The following is a 7,500-nucleotide window of genomic DNA, read 5'->3' on the forward strand; positions in this document are numbered from 1 at the left end:
TAAATGTAAACACGCTGCTTTGTTTATGAAAGTTGTAAACATACAAATGTGTCTAAACAAAATGACCAATTGTGATATTGGATAGGTCGAAAACTGTAAACACTTTTGATTGTGCGAGTCACTTTGAGCACATTTTGCAATGTGACCAATGACCCCGAGCACATGGACAGTTAATATAGATCAACCCCATTTCTAGGGTTTTAGACAAGACATATTTGGACTAGCATCATTCACGACAACATTTCGAATTACAGTTGATCATTACTGGAATAAATGTCGATTTTATGTAAATTTCAAGATCTTCTGAATTATTTTTAAAAAATCATTTCGCCCTGAAAAATAAAGTTATGTAAACGCAAGAAATAGTTTTATGTAACTCACTCTGAAGCGTATGGATGGCAATGTTGTGAGCTTTTTAGCCAAGCGCATACTATCTATAAACGTTCAAGGTTACACACAGTTTTGTGTGTTAATCCGTTCGATTTCCGGATGGCAATATTGTGAGTTTCTTAGCCAAGCGCATACTATCTATATGAAGCAGCTGTACCAAAAGGTCTTTTTACTCGTATTGGCCATAAAATACTTTAAAAACTAATTAATTTTGAAAAACTAAAAACGGTATTTTGTTTTCTTCAATTTCGTTAAATTTGATAAGGAAAGATAAAGGAAAAACTGACGATCTAGCACAAATTATAGGATTGTCAAAATCGCTTCTATTAAGGTTTAAAAAATTGTGGACTGTAGATAGTATGCGCTTGGCTAAGAAGCTCACAAAATTGGTATAACGGACCAACATACAAACCTTTGTGTAACCATATAGGTGAATACAGTTGAGTGAAAGTTGCTCATAAACGCGGATGGCATAAAACAATAACAAAGACCCGAGAACGTCAACTTCATTCTATCTATAGCTAGGTCGTCAGTTTTGGTTAATTTTTTAATCTTTAACTCAGGGAAAAAGATGAAAACATGCTAGTTATTGTTGGGTTTTTTTTTAAATAACTTAATACTTGAGTATTTTTGTGACGAATGTTACGAAAACAACCTTTTGGCACACGAAAAACAAACAAACTCGGAAATTAAAATAAAATTTTAAGCTAAAACTATCGATTTTGAGTTCGGACAAACACTTGAATTAAGTAGAGTGATATGCGGTGGTTAAATTTTATCAAAATTGTGTGCGGTTATGTGTGGTCTTGTGGCATGGCACTCGCTTTCGAGTGGGGATGGGAAGGGCCTCAGTTCGAGCCTAGTTGAGTCCTTGGAAAAGGCTCTTTACTCACATTCTCTCGTCGTACTCAGATGTAAAAAGAGTAACTGGCCGTTAACAGCGCTTTCTCTGTCAGAAAAAATGTAATATCGCCTAACAGGCGTCATGTCTCCTTCTACATGTTAAGTGTTGCTGTTGGTTAGGGACTCTTTGTAAAGCGCTTTGACACGTTTAATGGATATTGCACTATATAAAAAGCTCGTTTTTCAATTATCAAAATTAAGCTATTTATATGTTTTAAGTGCTTAAAGCATCAAACATTCAATTTATACCAGTAAATAATGACAATTTAAAAAATTATTAAAATTACTTAATTTCACGGCATATCCAAACGTTGGTCGGTCTAAAGTCTAAAGTTAATCAGTACAATCGGTTAATTCTAACACAAAACCCTCAGTCACACAACTTCCATGAAATCAGACCTTTCATGTCATACATGATTGGGAACATTTGAGTACGCCCTAAAAAGATGACAAAATATCATAATTGATAGTAATAGTAATAGTAATAAATCTTAATTGTCCACAAAATGGAAAATCTTTAGTGGTTTACGTTTCTCGAACAAATAATATAATAAACATGAATAGGAATGTGTGGATTTTATAATAATATGATCTCATAACAAATTTACTTCACAATGCACAGAGACATCTTTAAAAAAAGAAAACAATTTTAAAAATTAAAAAAAATACTAGAGCTTTTATATTACGCAATATCCACTAAATGTGCTCAAAGAGCTTTACAAAGGGTCCCTGACCAACAGCAGCACGTAACATGTAGAACGCGACGTAACGCCTGTTAGGCGATATTACAATTTTTCCAACAGAGACAACGCTGTTAACGGACAGGTACTCATTTTACACATGAGTACGGTGAGAGAATGCGAGTAAATAGTCTTTTCCAAGAACTCATCTAAGCGCCGAGCGATCCGAAAGCGAGTGTCATATATACCACAAGTCCACATATCCGCACAAAAAAAGCTTGACAATTTAATATAACAAGGAACATAATGTTTTAATGTATTCGTGAAATACTTTAAAATTCCCACATCTGATGGTTACCATGAATTCATATTTCAGCTTTCACTGCTTTTCTTGTTCTCAATATTTTTATAAATTGACATATAGATAAACCTTAACTCTTCCTATATTTTTTGATATTATAGAGTAATGACATTTCGAGAGATTATAGTCTGGCATTTATCTAAAAAATGACATCAGCTTTTTTGTGTTTTGAATGTTGCAAACTTTTTTCGTTATTTTCTGTTTCGTTTTGATTCTCTTCTTATTTTTTTTTCTTTTTAACTTGAACTTGAACTTCTTAACTTGAACATTGTCAATTTTTAATGGGGTTTTTTTTTTTACCTTCCATGATTTACACATAAATAAAATAAAAACAAAATTTTGCATCCCAAATTTGTGTAAATAGGGATTATTTTTTAAAATATATAATTACATTCTGTCAACATACTTATTTCTAATGTATTAGTTTTTGAGCCTATATTGATTGTTGTTTTTGTGTGTGTTGTTTTTTAATGATAAAATCCCAAAATGGCCCGCAAACAATTTCAGTTCCTATGGCAACGAGTGAATTTTTATGTCTAATTCTTGTACATTTTAAATCTTCTTGAATCACTTGTTATTAAATGAATTGGGTTTTATCATCATTATAAAAATGTTTTGTTTTTAATTTTTACTTTCACTTCCGTATATTATATATTATCCCCTTATTTTTACTATTACGAATTACGAACTGGATTCAATAGTCCAGCAGCGGCGGCCATCGTGGTTCTAAACAAAGAAAATCGGTACTTTTGATTCTTCGTGCTGGCTAGAACTTTTCATATATGTCTTGTGATTAGAATGTGTAAAAGTCAAAACATTATCAGATTTATAATGTTTTTTTCCTCTGGATTCGCTTTTATGCTCGTCGGAGAAATATTCCATAAGGGCGTCCGCCATTGTTCCGATAGTTTAGAGCCAGTTACTAAGGTACCATGCGTCATTACGAGGGAAGTGTCGTTACGGTTGAGTCACGCTCTCTCCGGCCAGGCGGAGTTGTCGTACCAGTAAGGTCGCGGGTTCGAGCCCCTATCGGCGCCGCGAAATGTTTATCCTCTGTTGTCTTCTGGCACTTGCCTATTCACTTCATTTCTTGTTGTATTTCCATTGCAATTTACAACAATGAGCCTGGGTACGTAATCAGGCCTGCAAATAGGTACGCGTCAGTGAGTGTGACGCAGTGCCAGGGAGAGAGACAGGGGGGGGGGGAGAGAAAGAGAAAGAGAGTGAACAAAGGAGAGAGAGAGAGAGAGAGAGAGAGAGAAAGAAAGAAAGAATGAAAGAGAGAAAGGGAGAGAGAGAGAGAGAGAGAGAGGGGGGGGAGAGAGAAAGAGAGAGAGAAAGAGAGAGAAAGGGAGAGAGAGAGAAATAAAGAGAGAGAGAGAGAGAGAGAGAGAGAGAGAGAAAGGGAGAGAGCGAGAGAGAGAAAGGGAGAGAGAGAAATAAAGAGAGAGATATAAAGAGAGAGAAAGAGAAAAAAAAAAAGAGAGAGAGAGAGAGAGAGAGAGAGAGAGAGAGAGAGAGAGAGAGAGCAGAATGAAAAATGCAATAAAACAAACCAATGCAAAAAATTTGCATCTTCCACAGTCGAAGGAGGTTGTTTTTGGGGTTGTTTTTTTTTTTTTTTTTTGGGGGGGGGGGGGATTTTTCTTTTTTATATTTGTCTTCCTATTTTGTCTGCCACTGTTTCATAGTCATGTTTTCATACTTTAAATTTTACACGAGTGGATAGAGCTCTCATATCATCTGTGTTAAGTTTACATGTTTTTTATCAAGAGGAGTGAATCCAGCTTATCAAAATGACAAAGCCTAAAATCATTGTCAAACCTAAGACCTCTCGTAAAATAGGTGAACAATATTTTCAATTTTCGGTCCCCCATTTTATTGAACTCTCTCCCATCACACGTGAGATGCTCGGATTCGTTGACAACTTTCAAATCTCGCTTAAAGTTTTATCTTTTTACGTTATAAGTCACAAGTTGCTATCCTATTAACATGTTTTAAATGTTGTTGTTAAATTGAATTAGTATCACTTTTTCTTCTATACATGTCTTACTGTATCAAATAGGTTTTTTTTATACATCACTGCAAAGCGCTTTGAGTCTGTGACATCGGGGTGAAACACTAAATAAATGCCATTTATTATTATCATTATTATTATTATTATTATTATTATTATTATTATTATTATTATTATTATTATTATTATTATTATTATATATTTATTATTATTATTATTATTATTATTATTATTATTATTATTATTATTATTATTATTATTATTATTATTATTATTATTATTATTATTATTATTATTATTATTATTATTATTATTATTATTATTATTATTATTATTATTATTATTATTATTATTATTATTATTATTATTATTATTATTTATTATTATTATTATTATTATTATTTATTATCATTATTATTATTATTATTATTATTAAAATACGGCACGCCCGATCACTGTAACCTTACAATAATTCCTATTGGTTGTGAGAATAAATTAGATATCATTTCCTGCACCAAGTTCACTTCGCCACGAAACAATGAGTTACATATCTAATTTAAATCAAATTTGTCTAAAAATTTGTCTTGAAACACAAAACAATAACTAGATAGCCGTAGTCTTAGTTGTTATTCACACAATTAATCGTAAAATCATAATTTTACATAGGAAAATAGCACTGGTGTGGGGTAGCAAGCAATTAACGATGATGATGATGATGATGATGATGATGATGATGATGATGATGATGATGATGATGATGATGATGATGATGAATTTTTAAATTCACTTATCACATATTATTTTTTCAAAAAATCCCCTTAAACAAACTGAAATATAATACAATCACAAAACAACGGCCAGTCTGTTCTAGTTATTCCATCATCACAGTTATATGAAAAACTTCCGTTGTGTAACAACCAACTAGCATTAATGATGATGATGATGATGATGATGATGATGATGATGATGATGATGATGATGATGATGATGATGATAATTTTCTCAAATCATATAGGCTAGCACACGTTAAATTATCAAAGATAATATTGAAACAGGGTAAAATCACATTTCTAAACAAGTGCTGTATTAGTTATTACCACACTATTATTCATAACATTCTACTTTTACATTGGAAAATGTCACCATTGTAACTAATTAGCATTAATGATGATGCATTTTTATAGTCATTTAACACACGTTAAATTATCTAGCAACCATCTTGTAACAGAATAAATAAAGATTGATAAACAAGTGCTAAGTAACTAAGCCTATCTAGATATTTATTATCACATTGTTATTCATAAAGATCCTATTTCGATATGGGGGGAAATTCCAGTGGTGTAACTTGTAAAACTAGCATTAATCATGATGAATATCAAAATTCATTAAGCACAAATTAAATTATCTAAAAATCATCTTGACGCAGAGTGAGTAAAATAAAGATTTCTAAACAACGGCTAAGTAATTATTTCCTACCACACAATTACATATTCGTAAAATCCTAAATTCACATTGGAAAATTTCACTAGTGTAACTAATTAGCATTAATGATGATGAATTCTTAAATTCATTTAACACAAATTAAATTACCTATTTAAAAGTCATCTCGAAATAGAGTAAATGAAGATTTATAAATAACTGCTAAGTAGTTCTTTATTATCACATCATAATTCGTCAAATCTAAATTTTACATGAGAAAATGTCACTGTGGTGTAGGTAACAAGCACAAATAATAATGATGATGAGGAAGATGATGATGATGATGATGATGACGATGATGCTGATGATGATGATGATGATTATAAGGCTATGATGATAATTGAGATACCACCACGATAATGAGTTTCACTGCCACTTACATTATCAGAAAAAGAATCTGAAGGATTCTCTTCTTCCTCACGGCTAGAATTTTAACACTAGTAGGCCTACCTTCACTCTCTCTAATCTTCTACACAACCACTACCACCACCACCAACTCAAAATTACTACCACCAGCACCATCATCACCACTACCATAATCCTGTCGTACTCTGGAAAAAACGCCTTTTAAACATTTTGACAAGAAAACGTGTCTTCTAAAAATTGATTGATTAAAATGACTATTATCTTGTCAAAAACTCTCAAACCTGGGACTTACTTCAAGTCTTTCTTGAAGGCTCGGGTTTGAGAATATTTGACAAGGTTAGAGTCGCTTTAATCGGTCAATATTTTGAAGGGCCTAAATTTTTTTAATGTATTTTTTTTTTTCAGAATACGGTATAACGAACTTGCAATGTTACTTACGTTGAGTTTTGTGTCGTTAACGTTGATAGCAGAGATGGTCTTGGCAGTAGTGGTGGTGGTGGGAGTGAATCTTTGCAATGAAGGCCATTCCACACACAAAAAAGGCAGTTTAGAAAATCGATTTAGATATGCCAGAAATACTGGCTTTTCTGTGAGAAGACGGCTCAAGTGGTGGAGCTGTCAGGAGCTGTCAGATACGTGTGTGTGTGTGATAAAAAAGGGGAGGTGCTTTCGTGAGTGAGTGAGTGGTACAGGAAAGGTTGCTCCTGATGTGACATGCGATAGGCAGAGCGAGGGGGAACAGGAGGTACGTGCAAAAATCGGGTTTGTTGTACCTATGTAGTGTGATGTGTCAGCTTTGATCACCCCTTCATTCTGAATAGTGAATAGTAGAGAGTAGTCGGGAGGGGGTGCCTGAGATCATCTGGGATCGTGAAAACACTAACAAGAGGATGAAAATGGGAAAAGGCTTCGGATGCGAATGCTAACACTACAGACAATGGCCGTTTCTGGTACAAACCCTTCATCAGCAAAACAATTAACAAAGGAACGTTTTCATCTCTTCATTCTGATTGCCACTAGGTCATAAAGTGCCATGCATAATGCTTTCTTAACATATTATGTGCAGACATAAGGGTAGCTTTAGAATTAAGGAATGTTTGCCAGTTGACTGAAAAATAAAGACGTAGTCAAGGGGACGGAACGAACTAAATGGCCGGTAATCGTTTGATTGGTCAATGGAATTATTTCTATTCCTTGCCCAAGTCAAGTTTGGACGCTTCAAGAAGCGACTAACATTAGTGATGATGCAAGTGACCGAGAAAGTCAGTTGGAGGAATTAGTTCTATAGATAGTATGCGCTTGGC

At 33.4% G+C, this 7,500-nt stretch overlaps 1 protein-coding gene across 2 annotated transcripts in view; it reads right to left on the minus strand.

Annotated features, from left to right (window-relative positions):
* The window catches only part of LOC144957808 (uncharacterized), a 58,466-nt gene extending 51,917 nt beyond the window's left edge, over window positions 1-6,549 (minus strand). Inside the window, exon 1 of one of the 2 annotated variants that reach the window (XM_078889251.1) lies at window positions 6,211-6,549. The gene's annotated coding sequence lies outside the window, so the exon portion shown is untranslated. Of the gene's footprint in view, window positions 1-5,941; window positions 6,170-6,210 lie in introns of those variants that run through there. The other variant, XM_078889250.1, reaches the window with a different exon arrangement.
* Between the last annotated feature and the right edge of the window lie 951 nt (window positions 6,550-7,500).

This window comes from Berghia stephanieae, chromosome 12 (assembly GCF_034508935.2).
Source record: "Berghia stephanieae isolate SIO BIC M18660-M18661 chromosome 12, UCSD_Bste_1.3, whole genome shotgun sequence".
NCBI lineage: Eukaryota > Metazoa > Mollusca > Gastropoda > Nudibranchia > Aeolidiidae > Berghia > Berghia stephanieae.